This window comes from Hyperolius riggenbachi, chromosome 2 (assembly GCF_040937935.1).
Source record: "Hyperolius riggenbachi isolate aHypRig1 chromosome 2, aHypRig1.pri, whole genome shotgun sequence".
NCBI lineage: Eukaryota > Metazoa > Chordata > Amphibia > Anura > Hyperoliidae > Hyperolius > Hyperolius riggenbachi.
Genome location: NC_090647.1, coordinates 96,876,423 through 96,893,658, shown reverse-complemented (window position 1 = coordinate 96,893,658; position 17,236 = coordinate 96,876,423). Strand labels below are relative to the sequence as shown.

Sequence of the window (17,236 nt, the reverse complement as noted above, 5' to 3'; positions counted from 1 at the left end):
AGCAAGGCACAGAGGGTATGTTGACTAGAAGTTTTTGGGGGGGGCTTGTGGTTTAAGCTTGTGATGTATTCCACTTTTGCTATGGATTTGTGTCACCCACGTGTTGCCCACCCACCCGTGGCCCACCCACCTGTTCCCCACCCACCTGTACCCCACCTGTGATGTATCCCACCCACCTGTACCCCACCTGTGATGTACCCCACCTGTGCTGTATCCCACCCACCTGTGATGTATCCCACCCACCTGTACCCCACCTGTGATGTATCCCACCCACCTGTACCCCACCTGTGATGTATCCCACCCACCTGTACCCCACCTGTGATGTATCCCACCTGTGATGTATCCCACCCACCTGTACCCCACCTGTGCTGTATCCCACCCACCTGTGATGTATCACACGCACCTGTACCCCACCTGTGATGTATCCCACCTGTGATGTATCCCACCCACCAGTACCCCACCTGTGATGTATCCCACCCACCTGTACCCCACCTGTGATGTATCCCACCTGTGATGTATCCCACCCACCTGTGATGTATCCCACCCACCTGTACCCCACCTGTGATGTATCCCACCCACCTGTACCCCACCTGTGATGTATCCCACCCACCTGTACCCCACCTGTGATGTATCCCACCCACCTGTACCCCACCTGTGATGTATCCCACCCACCTGTACCCCACCTGTGATGTATCCCACCCACCTCTACCCACCCACCTGTACCCCACCTGTGATGTATCCCACCCACCTCTACCCCACCTGTGATGTATCCCACCTGTGATGTATCCCACCCACCTGTACCCCACCTGTGCTGTATCCCACCCACCTGTGATGTATCACACCCACCTGTACCCCACCTGTGATGTATCCCACCTGTGATGTATCCCACCCACCAGTACCCCACCTGTGATGTATCCCACCCACCTGTACCCCACCTGTGATGTATCCCACCCACCAGTACCCCACCTGTGATGTATCCCACCCACCTGTACCCCACCTGTGATGTATCCCACCTGTGATGTATCCCACCCACCTGTGATGTATCCCACCCACCTGTACCCCACCTGTGATGTATCCCACCCACCTGTACCCCACCTGTGATGTATCCCACCCACCTGTACCCCACCTGTGATGTATCCCACCCACCTCTACCCCACCTGTGATGTATCCCACCCACCTGTGATGTATCACACCCACCTGTACCCCACCTGTGATGTATCCCACCTGTGATGTATCCCACCCACCAGTACCCCACCTGTGATGTATCCCACCCACCTGTACCCCACCTGTGATGTATCCCACCTGTGATGTATCCCACCCACCTGTGATGTATCCCACCCACCTGTACCCCACCTGTGATGTATCCCACCCACCTGTACCCCACCTGTGATGTATCCCACCCACCTGTACCCCACCTGTGATGTATCCCACCCACCTGTACCCCACCTGTGATGTATCCCACCCACCTCTACCCACCCACCTGTACCCCACCTGTGATGTATCCCACCCACCTCTACCCCACCTGTGATGTATCCCACCTGTGATGTATCCCACCCACCAGTACCCCACCTGTGATGTATCCCACCCACCTGTACCCCACCTGTGATGTATCCCACCTGTGATGTATCCCACCCACCTGTGATGTATCCCACCCACCTGCGATGTACCCCACCTGTGCACATGAAACATACACAATGACCAATTATTATACATCAATTTATTGTAAAAAATTAATACATTTAAAATCACTCAAAAACTTGAAACTCCAAAATAAACACATTTCAACAAAACATATTAAAAACCAAACATTCACCCTCGTCCTGGTGGTGTGGTAAAATAAAGTCTCAGTTGGTCCCTGTTCCGCAGTGACACTACCCTTGGCCTGGTTGCATACCTCCGCAGGGGCATTAGTGGAAGCACATTCGGGGGTTCCGGAGTCTCTCTTTCCTCCTGCCGCACAAAGTTGTGGAGGATGCATGCTGCCTTCACCACGACAACTGCGTTGCCCGGTTTCAGCAGCATGGGCGTGTGGAACACCCTCCACTTTGACACCAGGATCCCAAATGTGCACTCCACCATTCTCCTTGCACGGCTCAACCGAGCATTGAAGTGTAGCTGGCTGGCATCAAGTCCCCTGTCTGGGTACGGACGCATTACATGGTCGGACAGGGCGAAGGCCTCGTCCCCCACAAACACATAGGGGTAGGCCGGTGCCCTTGTCCCAGGCCAGGGTCTGTCACGGGGGAGACGCAGTCTGCCTTCCTCCATCAGCCGGCAAAGGGTCGTACGCTGGAAAATTCCAGAGTCATTGGAACTACCGTACGACCCCACATCCACGTACACAAACTTGTAGTCCGCATCTGCCACTGCCATTAGAACAATGCTGAAGTATTTTTTATTGTTGAAATAATGGCTGCCACTCCCCACGGGTTTCTGAATCCGGATGTGTTTCCCATCCAGTGCGCCAACACAATTAGGAAACTTGCACTCGGTCCAGAAGCCCTGGGCGATCTCCTCCCATTTCGTGGTGTCCGGCACAGGCATGTATCTGGCCCTCAGTCGCGTCCAAAGGATCCTCAAAGTCCTCACGACGATGCCTGCCACCGTGCTCTTCCCAATACGAAATGTGACATGTAGCGATGTATATGTTTGTCCAGTTGCGATGTACCTACAAGAGAAATAATCGAAATCAATTTTTCATGTCGTTACAGGAGAAAGGTTCAAGACAAGGTGGCGCAATATACGGGATGCATACGTGAAATGGCTACGGAAGAAAAAACTTGCCGAACGAAGTGGCAGTGGCGGGGGAAGGCGACAAAAAGACTACCAATTTGCCAAGCAATTGTCTTTCATCAATGCAAGCCTGGAACCTAGACTGTAAGTACCACTACTGTGGGCAGGAACTGAGAGCTCATTTACCATGACTTCGGCCATGTATTGCTATGGCCTCAATTCCCATGGCTAGCGAACTTTTCTCACAAGCTTTATCAAATGTTGGGTAGAAACGGTTGATAAAGTGATTGCTAGTGTTTGCTAGCTCTGTGAATTGACGCCACATGCTGTTTGGCACACCAATAAATATTGTTTTTATCTACAGGACTGAAGACAATTTGGAGCAAGAGGAACCGACCCAGGAGGCACGGTTCAGCAGTGAGGAGAGCTTGGTGGATGATGACGTCGCCGATGTAACCTATTGCCCCGAGGAGAGGAGTAGGAGGAGGGAGTCCTTAATCCCAACTCTCTCCTTTGATGATGACTTGGCAGAAGAGAGCTTGGATGTTGAGGTTGCAGGACCGAGTGTGGAAGAAGCTGAACCTCCACAATCGACCGCTATGGAAGCTCCAGGGGAACAAGAACAAAGTGAGGAGCACCGAGAGACTGCAGCACAACCAGCGCGCAGGGCAACCCCGACACAGGCCAGAGGACGGGAAGATGCTGCCACACCACCAGTGAGGACCACCACACCAGTGAGGCGTCGAGGTACCCTCCCCCCAACAAGGAGAGAGACAGAGTCCGAGATGTCCGGGGCTGTCTCCGGACTTCTCGGGATTCTTCAGAGCCACCAAACTCTCATAACCCGGCAGTTGCAAGATGAGGACAGGGGCCATATCATGGAGCAGTACAAGTCCCACATCACTTCACTGCAATGTGAGCTCGACGCTGTACATGGGCACTACAGGGACGAGCTTAAAATGATGCATGAGATGCACAGAGGAGAAATCGACCAACTGCGTGCGCAGCATCATCAGTCGGTGGGCCAGCTGCAGAACATGATGCAGCAAATGCATCAACAAAGCAAGGAACTACTGAAATTGCAGGCACACCCGTGTTTTCACACTGTGATGTCTCTAATACCATATCTGGAAAAGGTGCCTTCCCAAAACCTGATGGCGTGCCATTCCAATTTGCTGGAGGTGATTAAACAGCACATGGACACGCCATTATTGCAACCACCAATTTTTAGACCCCCACAACCAACAGCGGTGCCCACCTGGCAATCATCACAGATGTACACCGGCTACAGAGGCAGTCAATATGGGCCACCGCTGTCAGGGTCCAGCTCATCCACGACCAGCACCCAAGAGAGTCCAGATTTCCAGGCAGCAACTCCCACCTTTTCTAGTAGTGGTGCCGATACAATTTGAAAAAAAAAGTCAAATTGTTCCTGGACATGCTCCTCTGAATACCTCCGATCCTCGGAGGAAGGATACCATCACAGGGCTTTTTAGCCCAACCTTTTCCCTGCCCCATCTCCTTCAACCAAGGTTCAGAGGTGTTCAGATGACCATGTCAGGGAACTTTTGGTTTTGCTGGACTTGAACTTTAGGGCCTGGTGTCCCCGAAAGACACTACCTGGGTCACAACCTTGTGCCTGTTGCACTGCACCTGTAGTCCTGCACCTGTGCCTTTGATTCCTCTTGTTCCTTACTTTGTTGATCCTAATCACTTGCACAAGACCCTTGGAGCCATGGGTGAAGGACACCTTCACTGGTCGGTGAGAGGCCTAGCCTTTTCACTGACCTGTGTCCTTCATCCATGGCTCAGAGGGTCCTGTGCCAGTGGTTAGGTTTTAGAAGCACTAATAATTTAGGGCCTGGTGTCCCCGAAAGACACTACCTGGGTCACAACCTTGTGCCTGTTGCACTGCACCTGTAGTCCTGCTCCTGTGCCTTTGATTCCTCTTGTTCCTTACTTTGTTGATCCTAATCACTTGCACAAGACCCTTGGAGCCATGGGTGAAGGACACCTTCACTGGTCGGTGAGAGGCCTAGCCTTTTCACTGACCTGTGTCCTTCATCCATGGCTCAGAGGGTCATGTGCCAGTGGTTAGGTTTTAGAAGCACTAATAATTTAGGGCCTGGTGTCCCCGAAAGACACTACCTGGGTCACAACCTTGTGCCTGTTGCACTGCACCTGTAGTCCTGCACCTGTGCCTTTGATTCCTCTTGTTCCTTACTTTGTTGTTCCTAATCACTTGCACAAGACCCTTGGAGCCATGGGTGAAGGACACCTTCACTGGTCGGTGAGAGGCCTAGCCTTTTCACTGACCTGTGTCCTTCATCCATGGCTCAGAGGGTCCTGTGCCAGTGGTTAGGTTTTAGAAGCACTAATAATTTAGGGCCTGGTGTCCCCGAAAGACACTACCTGGGTCACAACCTTGTGCCTGTTGCACTGCACCTGTAGTCCTGCTCCTCTGCCATCGGTTCCTCTTGCTCCTCACTTTGTTCTTGTTCCTAACCACTTGCACAAGACCCTTGGAGCCATGGATGAAGGACACCTTGACTGGTCGGTGAGAGGCCTAGCCTTTTCACTGACCTGTGTCCTTCACCCATGGCTCAGAGGGTCCTGTGCCAGTGGTTAGGTTTTTAAAGCACTTCAATTTTAGGGCCTGGTGTCCCCGAAAGACACTACCTGGGTCACAACCTTGTGCCTGTTGCACTGCACCTGTAGTCCTGCTCCTCTGCCATCGGTTCCTCTTGCTCCTCACTTTGTTCTTGTTCCTAACCACTTGCACAAGACCCTTGGAGCCATGGATGAAGGACACCTTCACTGGTCGGTGAGAGGCCTAGCCTTTTCACTGACCTGTGTCCTTCATCCATGGCTCAGAGGGTCATGTGCCAGTGGTTAGGTTTTTGAAGCACTTCAATTTTAGGGCCTGGTGTCCCCGAAAGACACTACCTTGGTCACAACCTTGTGCCTGTTGCACTGCACCTGTAGTCATGCACCTCTGCCATCGGTTCCTCTTGCTCCTCACTTTTTTCTTGTTCCTAACCACTTGCACAAGACCCTTGAAACCATGGATGAAGGACACCTACACTGGTCGGTGAGAGGCCTAGCCTTTTCACTGACCTGTGTCCTTCATCCATGGCTCAGAGGGTCATGTGCCAGTGGTTAGGTTTTTAAAGCACTTCAATTTTAGGGCCTGGTGTCCCCGAAAGACACTACCTGGGTCACAACCTTGTGCCTGTTGCACTGCACCTGTAGTCATGCACCTCTGCCATCGGTTCCTCTTGCTCCTCACTTTTTTCTTGTTCCTAACCACTTGCACAAGACCCTTGAAACCATGGATGAAGGACACCTACACTGGTCGGTGAGAGGCCTAGCCTTTTCACTGACCTGTGTCCTTCATCCATGGCTCAGAGGGTCATGTGCCAGTGGTTAGGTTTTTAAAGCACTTCAATTTTAGGGCCTGGTGTCCCCGAAAGACACTACCTGGGTCACAACCTTGTGCCTGTTGCACTGCACCTGTAGTCATGCACCTCTGCCATCGGTTCCTCTTGCTCCTCACTTTGTTCTTGTTCCTAACCACTTGCACAAGACCCTTTGAACCATGGATGAAGGACACCTTGACTGGTCGGTGAGAGGCCTAGCCTTTTCACTGACTTGTGTCCTTCACCCATGGCTCAGAGGGTCCTGTGCCAGTGGTTAGGTTTTTAAAGCACTTCAATTTTAGGGCCTGGTGTCCCCGAAAGACACTACCTGGGTCACAACCTTGTGCCTGTTGCACTGCACCTGTAGTCCTGCTCCTCTGCCATCGGTTCCTCTTGCTCCTCACTTTGTTCTTGTTCCTAACCACTTGCACAAGACCCTTGGAGCCATGGATGAAGGACACCTTGACTGGTCGGTGAGAGGCCTAGCCTTTTCACTGACCTGTGTCCTTCATCCATGGCTCAGAGGGTCATGTGCCAGTGGTTAGGTTTTTGAAGCACTTCAATTTTAGGGCCTGGTGTCCCCGAAAGACACTACCTGGGTCACAACCTTGTGCCTGTTGCACTGCACCTGTAGTCATGCACCTCTGCCATCGGTTCCTCTTGCTCCTCACTTTTTTCTTGTTCCTAACCACTTGCACAAGACCCTTGAAACCATGGATGAAGGACACCTACACTGGTCGGTGAGAGGCCTAGCCTTTTCACTGACCTGTGTCCTTCATCCATGGCTCAGAGGGTCCTGTGCCAGTGGTTAGGTTTTTGAAGCACTTCAATTTATTAGGGCCTGGTGTCCCCGAAAGACACTTGGGCAGCTATGCCCTACAACTCTTCCAGCACAAAGTTGGTGGTTGGTGTTCCTTAAAACTGACCGGGCTATACCATAGATATGTTATTTTTTTGTCTTCCATGTTGGAAGAATGTTTCCATGTTGGAAAGTGGTTGTTTTTGCAATAAAAAAATTTGTTTTTACATACCTCAGTGTGATGAGTAGTTGTTCTTGTGGTGTGACTGCTCTCCTGAACGTGGTATCCTTCTTCCTAAGGTCATCCTTCACCATCTCCAAAAGGGTATCAAACCTGTCAGGAGATGGAAAGGAAGAAGCTGTAAAGTATGTTGTGGGACAAGGTGTTGGGTGGAGGATGGGGGAGGTGTGTTTAAAGAGGTTTGGGAGTGTTGTGGAGGGTGGGGGTGTACTGTATAGCTAGGTATACAGGGGTGTGGGGGTCAGGGTGGTGTGTTTAGCTAGGTATACAGGGATGAGGTGTTGTGGGGGTGAGGGTGGGGTGTTTAGGAATGGTGGGGGTTGGTGTATTTAGGCCTATATACTTACAGGGGAATAGACATCCGAGTGTAGCTGTAGAACTTCTGTGGGTGTCGTCTGAGGTCCCGGTAGAGGGCCTGGAACTCTCCCTTCCTCTGCCTCCTGGCTAGTAGAGGGTGCACCCACCATCTCCTGCGAGGAGCGCGCCTTCTCCCCACATAGTAGTAGGTAAACAACAGGAAGGAGAGAATTCCCAGGTAATAAGCGTAAAAAATGACTGGATCCATGGTCCCAACTGCTGTCTCTGTATCCAAGGATGGTCTCCACACGTCCAGCTGTCTCCAACAATGACCCCAGAGCTTCTGCTGACCTCCCAGAACCCCAGGTATTTATACAGGTTGTTATCTCTTTAAGAATCCGGATCCGGACCGGAACCGTGTTCATACCGCACGGAAACCGTATGCAACCGGTCCGGATCCGGACCGGATCCGGACAGGAACCGTACGGTTCAGGTCCGATCCGGCTCCGGTGCGGTCCGGACATCCGGTGCGGTTTTTGCAAAACCGCAAGTGTGAACGGGGCCTTAGGCATCTAGTAAATACAGTAATAAGTTAGAGCTTAATGATTAGCACACACAGTAGATGAGAATTAAAAGCATACGTTGAATAAAGATTTCCCATTGAAATGAAGCCCAGCATGGAGGATTGCACTGAGACAGGCTGTCACTGAGATGGCATCCAGCCAGTATTAAACTGTACATAACAGCAGAAGGTATAAATCCATAACTTACAACGCTTCCCATATTTTTACTGGCAGCAGCGACATGTTTAAAGACTTCCGCATGATCTGGCTGGTTCAGCCAGTAAAGAAATCTGTGACCTCACAGGAATAATACAATGCTATTAATGTCATCAAGGTTTCTAATAATATTCTTAGTCATTTTGTTTTTTCTATGTAAAATTGTCATTACTGTAAAAAAAAGCCTTGTTATCCAGATATTAGTTAACCTGGGGTCTCAAGCAACCAGGCCTTGCAGGATGCATAAATCTTTTATAACTTTTACACATCTTACCTCTGTTACATTACTGTAAGTCTTCCCTTTGTCCAATTTTTTTTTGAATTATTGCTTATCAACATTAATACAGAGTTTATGGTAAGTATTCAGCGTGGAGTATAGTACTGTTGTTTTTTTTAGCTAGGCCTATTTTTAACATTGACTCTCAAGCAACCAAAAATTACACTTATATTTATCCCTGTTGGTGCCAGATAATGGGGGTTTTATTGTATATAAATCACTGCTAACTTCTTTTTCAGCACTTTACAAAATAGATACCGGTAGTCATGTCACTAACTGTCCCTAAGAGAAACTCACTATCCAATCAGTTTCTTTTTTTTTTTTTAATTTAAAGATTTTTTGAATCATTTTTTTTTTTTTTTAGTAATAAAGGTACAATTTAAAGCAGAGCACATTAACAACGATAGTTCAACTTATTATATGATATCCCACAGATTGAGCCAAATACAATATTTTACTCTCAGTATTCACCCTTCCTGGTCCTTATGTTATTCTATAGGGTATCATTGATGCCCATTAACCACTTAAAGGAGTCATCAGGGAAAATAATGTAAAATGAGTGCTACTTACTGGGGGCTTCCTCCAGCCCCAAGCTCCCAGCATGTCCCTCGCCGCAGCTCTCCCCGCAGCCGTTTACCGCAGCTCTGTTCCGGTCCCCGGCGATGACGTCAGAGCGACCTCCAGGTCGCTCTGTACTGCGCCTGCGCGAGCGGCGCTGTCAAGCACCGCCACATGGGCCGGAGCGGACTGCGCAGGGCAGAGCTGCGGCGAGGGACATGCTGGGAGCTTGGGGCTGGAGGAAGCCCCCGGTAAGTAGCACTCATTTTACATTATTTTCCCTGATGACTCCTTTAAGGACCGCAGACTTACAACCCCCTAGTGACCAGGCTATTTTTTACAATTCAGTGATCTGCACTCGCTACAGAGCCATACAACTTAGCATTGAAATACATTTTTCCTCCTTTTGTTGCCACCAACAGTGCTTTATTTGTTTGTTTTTAAAAAAATAAATTTGACAATTTTTTTCTATCCCCTCCCTCCCCAGAGGTCCAATAGGGCGATCCCCTCTCATAGGCATCTTGCGTAGAGAGCTGCTCCAGGGGACAGCCAAGTGACAGGGCTGTCCCCAGTACAGCGCTGCAGTAGATCACAGCACTGTACAAAGTAACTAAACGGCGGTTTCTTTTCTATACAGTCTGCCAGCAACGATCCGTCACTCAAGTAGGGATGTGCGCGATCCCCGCTAATCTCATTCCCCAGAACCTTTCGGCGTTGGGCGGTCTTGGGGGAGCCACTCTGCAGTGTTAGGTGGTCGTAGAGTGGTTAAAGTGGACTCTGTTAGAGATTTATTGTATAGTGCAGTAGTTATTAACCTTTTAAGCACATGAATGCCTTTGTAGGTCATCCCCGAGCCAATGTACCCCCTATGTTTTTCCATAAAATGTACACATGCTGTTTTTGTACTTACCACAGACCTACAGGTGCCCCTACGTATTAAGTAGCCAGAGGGTTACCCTCAGTATTAAGTACATCTCATCAGTGGAATGCCAGGAAAGTAACCTCTCATTTACGCTCTGCCGAGGAATCTGTATAGGGAAGGAGGGAGGATGGAGGGAGGAGCCACTCAGGCAGGGAAGTGAGCTGCCTTTCCATCATCAGGCGCCTGTAGGCATGTGCCTACACTGCCTTATGGTAAATCTAGCCCTGATAGCTATCCATATAGTAGCCAATAAGTTTGACCCTTATCATTTTTGCACAACAAAGAACAAGAAGGTCATTATTGAGTGGCTGCTGTGGAGCTCTGTACTTCCACATTGCTTTGTCCCACATGATATAAGTGATGGAAGACAGATACTGGAGAGCAATGTTGATTGCCCAGCACTTTTTCTATATACGAGATTCATGACTGATTACAGCACTCATTCTAAAATAGCAAAAAGATGATGTTTTAATTTGCATGTTCTTCACATTCATCAGGGATTCCCAACTGCGTAGCACCATGCTGTGATTAGCAATAGCATACAGGAAGAGCAGTTTACATAATGTTACAACATAATATTATGTGCCGGAACATGACATTATGAACTGCATCCTGGTATTATAAAAAAGGGCATAGGGGCACCAGCATCTTACTGATGTTACATAGTTACATAGTTCTTTTGGCTGAAAAAAGACATACGTCCATCGAGTTCAACCAGAGAACAAAGTACAACACCAGCCTACTCCCTCACATATCCCTGTTGTCATTAACCTTTTCAGCAGTGCAGCTGCGCTTGGACTGGTAAATATGGATTTCCAACTGATCATATGTATTAGAACGAAGTGCTGGACATCAGTATTTTTAATTTTCAAATAAAGAGGATATATACTGTATATATATATATATATATATATATATATATATATATATACATATACACACACACAAAATGACAGTGTTGCATAACGACTCGCAACCCCTCGTTGCTAATATACCTTCTTTGCCTTTGTCCGATAGTCGTATTGTCTATTAGTGTTGATCGAACACCCAGATGTTTGGGTTTGGGTCGGCGAAGGCCGAACATCGTCTAGATGTTTGGTATATTCGGCCGAACACTGAACCCTATTGAAGTCTATGGGGACCCGAGTCGTGGGGGGCTGCAGAGCTGGAGGGATAGCAGGCAGGAAGGGGGTATTGGGCATAGCAGCGGGGAGGGGAGACGGACCCTCCCCTCCCTCACCTGGGTCCCCCGACCTCCGCTCCCCTCCAGCTTTAAAAAGTTAAGTAGCATCCGCTACTATTAAGAGGTAACAGGCGGGGATCACTCACCTCTTCCGCGTTCCAGTGTGCGCTTCACTGACGTCACTTCCTGCAATGCCGTCCACTTACAATACAGTGGGCTGCGTTGCAGGAAGTGACGTCATTGAAACGCACGCTGGAACCGGAAGAGGTGAGTGATCCCTGCCCATTACCTCTTAATAGTAGTGGATGCTACTTAACTTTTTAAAGCTGGAGGGGGGCGGAGATCGGGGGACCCAGGTGAGGGAGGGGTGGGTCTGTCTCCCCTCCCCGCTGCTATGCCCAATACCCCCTTCCTGCCCGCTACCTCTCTAGCTAGGGGCCCCAAACAGCGCGCCCGAGCACCATGAGGTGCTCGGATGGGTTTGAGCCGAACCCGAACACCCGGATATTCGGGGAATAACGAACAGTGGCGAACACTGTTCAATCAACACTATTGTCTATGTACCTTAGACAGACCCGGATTTACCTCACAGGAGCCTATAGGCACAGATGTCCTAGCACCCTAGAAATCGCCCTCCATGGACCTACAAACCTCAGTGGAAAAACACTGCATGTGTGCTAGCTGTCCTGCTGTCACTTCTCCCTTACTTCCCTTGCCCATCATAGGTAGCTACAAGTGCCCCTTAGTATTATGTAGTCAGAAGTACCCTCCATATTAAGTAGCTAGAGGTGCCCCCATGTATTAGGTAGCTAAAAGAACCTCAGTATTAAGTATCTAGTGATGCCCCCATCTAAGGGGAGATCTTGTCAGTGTAATGCCAGAGTGAGTACCCTCTTATTTAGACTCCCATCAGGACTCTGCATAGGGAAGGAGGGAGGAAGGCACTTGGGAGGGAAGTGAGCCGCCTTTCCATCATCAGGCGCCTGTAGGCACGTGCCTACAGTGCCGTATGGTAAATCCGGCCCTGACCTTAGAGGACCTAAACTCTTCCACAGGAGAGAAGCAAAACACAGAGAATCCTACCCTATTTGTATTAAGAGATAACAGCCTGTCTAATTCTCCCTTATCTGCTAGTAATGAGCCATTGTAATTTGAGTGTAGCTACACTGCAGTAGGAGTTCTGTGGGCTGTTACAATGACATTTTTGTAAATGATATTATGCTATTGCTTATCCTTTAGGGCCGGTTTCCACTACAAAGTGATGCGAATGTGGCTACCTACCCGCATCGCATCACTTCCGCCGCCGGCCGCATCACTTCCGCATCTCCCGATGCGGAAGTCAATGGAGGAGATGGGACGCAGCTGTGGGCGGATGCGGCCGTGCGAGAATCTGCATCATGCTGCAGATTCTCGGATCACTCCGCACCGCTCCGCACAACATGCAAGCCGTGGAAACTCTTTCATTGCTGTGCATGTGTTTCAGTTCAGCACACCTTCGGTGCGATGCGGCTGTGTAGCCGCATCGCACCGCTCCTAGTGGAAACGGGCCCTTAGAGTAGTGAGGAAGCCCAGGGTTTAGATTTACTTAAACCACTTCATTAATTTTATATATTATATCTACACCCCCGAAGACTTCATCTTAGGTCCAAGGGGTGTAGATATATGTACCTTGCTGCTATGTATGTTTGTGTGCACTCAAGTTCTCATCGCCGCCCATTACTACACAGATCAGTGAATGGGAACACAGTTTGCATTCACTGACTTAAGTGCCCGTGATCAATGATCACCGGCATCAATGAGATGCTGCTGGTCACTGGCAAAAGTGAAAGTAACCCATACATGCATTACTTCCTCTGTGTGCTGTTCAGTGCACAGGTGGAATAAACTGGGGTGGGGATGTCTAGTGGTCAAACAGTAAATTACACCCAACACACATTAGATTCAGTAAAAATACATACAGTTCCCATTAAAATTACCCCGTACCTCCCGTACAGTTACCAAAATAACAAAACATTTGTCTATCTATCTATCTATCTATCTATCTACATCAAAAAACATTAATAGTTACCCTTAGGGACTCAACTTTTTTAATATGTAGGTCATGGGTGTATTTTACTGTTATTTTTTGCAAGTAAGGGCTTGTAATTAGTGACAGACACAAAACTGAAAAAATACACCTTTATTTCCAAATAACATATTGTCACCAAACATTGTATTCGGGACATAACTTAAAAGTTGAAAAACCGGGACAAATAACATTTTCACAGTAGCATGTTTTAGTTTAAAACTATAATGACCAAAAACTGAAAAATAATAATTTATTTTCTATTTTTTTGTTATTATTCCCATTAAAATGGGATTATTTAGAATAAAACAATTCCAAGCAAAATGTACTACCAACAGAAAAATTAAATGGGGGCGAAAAAGATATAGATCATTTTGTTGTGATAAGTAGTGATAAAGTTATTGGCGAATGAAAGGGAGGAGCGCTGAAATCTGAAAATTGCTCTCGTCCATGAAGGGAAAAACCCCTTAGTGATGAACTGGTTAATACTAATAGCAATCATTATGCCTAGTCACTATATTTCCTGTACAGTCAGAGGGAGCTGTAAATGTTGTATATGGGGGAGGAAAATATTCTGTTGCTTAGGATCAGTGCAGGCATCAGCCAGAAACATCCTCTGTTATTTGCTTACTTTTAGGGGTGGAGATGAGAAGGTTAGTGTTAGGCTTGTAGAGGGAGGTTAGTGGTAGGTGCTAAGAGGGAGTCGGCTAGTGTTAGAAGAGGGAAGATTATAGAGATAGTACCAATATAATTATTGTTACACCAAACATTATAGTGTCAATAACAAATATACACAAATTTGAGACCTATATAGGTCATGTGATGTGGAAATGTTTACATCACATGATACAAGTGATGTGATTAAAGACAGGATTCACCTGTATGGCACTAAAAAAAGATAAGTTGATTGGTGCTTCTTCAAGTAGATGGAGGAGTCATGCACAGAATAAACAGTAATTTACTCAATCATGTTTTTCTAGAGTAAAGGAATTAATCTATAGCATTTCTGTAGTCCAATTAAAGGGAAAAAAAAATACATCTTTGTCTAGCTTTTCACAGATTCTTGATCAAAACACACCAAAGCAGAAGAAAATATATGAGCAATACCTACTAGCTTATCTAACTATAATTATTTTTTTTTAATGTTCTTGATTTGCATAATGTTCCTTAAAGGGAACCTTAACTGAACGGGGGGTAAAGAGTTTCACTTACCTGGGGCTATTACTAGCCCCCTGCAGCAGTCCTGTGCCCTCGGCGCCGCTCTGAAATCCTCTGGTCCCCCGCTGTCACTTAGTTTAGTTTTTGACGACTCACCAGTCGCCGGCCGCCATGCGTATTATTGGACGCATTCACCAATGCAATTAGCGCTATTGCGGACCACAACGCGTACAAAAATACGCGTTGCCGCATATCTACGCGTGCCCATTGCCGTCCGCAATAGCGCTAATTGCATTGGTGAATGCGTCCAATAATACGCATGGCGGCCGGCGACTGGTGAGTCGTCAAAAACGAAACTAAGTGACAGCGGGGGACCAGAGGATTCCAGAGCGGTGCCGAGGGCACAGGACTGCTGCAGGGGGCTAGTAATAGCCCCAGGTAAGTGAAACTCTTTACCCCCCCCCCCCGTTCAGTTAAGGTTCCCTTTAATTAAGACAGTAAAGCATATTTTTATCTTGCCAGCCTGACGATGATTATAAATTTAGTTTGGAAAATAAAGTTAAAAGCTTCAAATGCAAAAATGTATAAGTATAAAACTGAATGATACTGCAGCATAAATAACATTATCAAAATAAAATATAAAAATAATGGCTATAAAGCAATATACTTTATGTGAAATGATAAAATGTTAAGATGACCCACAGAAAGGCAATGTGAAAGAGTTTAAAGAGAATCTGTACTCTAATATTCTTACAATAAAAAGCATACCATTCTATTCCTTATTTTCTCCTGTGCCCCTCTGTGCTGTTTCTGCCACTCTCTGCTGCAATCCTGGCTTGTAATTAACAGTTTTAGGCAGTGTTTACAAACAAACTAACCAGCTTATGATAGGCTCACATAAACAGAGTGTGTGAGTCATACAGAATGTGCAGGGGGCCTGGAGGGGGTGTGTATCGATTCTACCAATCACAAGCAGCCCTGCACATTCCACACATTCCAGCCTTAGCCCGACAGACACGACAGAGGAAAGGAGATAAGATTTATTACAGAGACAGTGCAATTAGGAAAGGCTGCAGTAAGCCAGAGCACATTAGAACAGGCATAGGAACTTATAGGATAGAAGAACTAAGGCTGAAAAATTTGTTACAGAGTCTCTTTAAAGCAAGGCGTATAGGACTAGGTGTTCTGCAAACAAATTCCTGGTAAATAAAAGTTACAGTAAAGCTACAGTAAAGAACTGCAAGGACTGCCATTTTAGATGGTATTTACTATAGGTCAATGTATAAAAAAGTGATCAGGATTCTCATTATAAATGACCTTAAAGAGGAACTTTCTTAGTCAGCGTTTAACCATTGTAAAATCTCTCCTTTTCCTGATTTACAGTCTTAAATTTATCACAGGTGGCGACATTTTTATTGCTGGCAAGGAACATCTCATTAGAATGTTTGTTTGTTGTGTGTTCCAAAGTGAGTAGAAACAACACCTGGTTTACCAGAGTGCTCTTGGGCAGGCATCAACATAACTAAATACCCTAGGCTAAAGATACATCACTACAACTGGGGTTACAGACTATTGTTATATAGCAATATATAGATATAGAAAGTCAATCAATCTGTTTGCACCTAAGCTGCATCAAAAATCTAAATAGCACTTTCTCCCTAGGATGTCCAAAAACAAAAACCTGCGAACTAGTTTCCCACCAATCTAAACTGGCCGTTTTGAACAATAGTGATGTGATCTCCTGACTTACTATGTAAGTGACTATATATATATATATATATATATATATATATATATATATATACACACAAATTCCAGATATGAAAAAATAATATATGATTATAATTATATATTATTATAAAATATATTTTCTGATTTTTATAGCACTTTTCTCTTGTTGGACTTATTCTTAGTCTGAAAGAAGTGGTTTCAGGAGGCGATCATCGTCCGTGTGCCCTCCACCCCCTCAGCACCCACCAACGCCTGTCCGGTATGTGCAAGGATATTGTCTGAGTATCCCCATGCACCATGTATGTATACCACATTTGAGGTGAAAATCACAACCCAACACTTCTCCCAGGCAGGAAGTTTGGCTGTGCTTCGCATGCTCAACGCTATCCCTGCCATCCATGGATATAACTACAAAGGGTGGAGACCCTCTACAAAAATTTTATTCCCCCCCCCCCACAAGTTCCACTCTCCACCCGTTAGGCCGTTACCTCCTTTACCACCCCACCCACTTATTATCCCTCTAGCAAGCGAGAGCAGTCATCCTCCACCCCCTACTGAAAACAAGTAAGGCTAATCCCAAACCTCTTAATAAGAGTGGCCTATACAATAATCCTTCCCTCCCCCAACAAACTTGCCCATAATAATAGAGAGAAAACAATGTGCTTTTGTGCGCCAGGTAGCCCCCCACTATAGGTAGCTTGATACATCCCCCTGTATTAGGAATCCCTCAGTATAGGTAACTAGATTAGCCATACTAAACCACCAGTATAGGTAGCTGGATTAGCCCACCAGTATAGGTAGCCATATTCACTCCTCAGTATAGGTAGCCCGCCTCTATCTTACCCATCCAATAGCAGACTAGAATAGTTACATAGATATTTGGGTTGAAAAATGACATACGTCCATCGACGTTAACCAGAGAACAAAGTCTAACACCAGCCTGCTCCTTCACATATCCCTTCTGATCCAGAGGAAGGCAAAAAAATCCTTATAATAGGAGACTAATACTTGTTTTATAGGTCTTCTTTTTTCCTCTTCACTGCAGCCTGGCAGCATACAACAGAGTTCCTCCTT

At 46.9% G+C, this 17,236-nt stretch overlaps 1 long non-coding RNA gene across 1 annotated transcript; it reads right to left on the bottom strand.

Annotated features, from left to right (window-relative positions):
* Window positions 1-2,599: 2,599 nt before the first annotated feature.
* LOC137543976 (uncharacterized) lies at window positions 2,600-7,615 on the bottom strand. Its single transcript, XR_011025689.1, has 3 exons — window positions 7,540-7,615; window positions 7,184-7,285; window positions 2,600-2,668 (listed from the first exon to the last, which is right to left on the bottom strand). It is a non-coding gene; the product is annotated as an uncharacterized lncRNA (long non-coding RNA).
* Window positions 7,616-17,236: the final 9,621 nt, after the last annotated feature.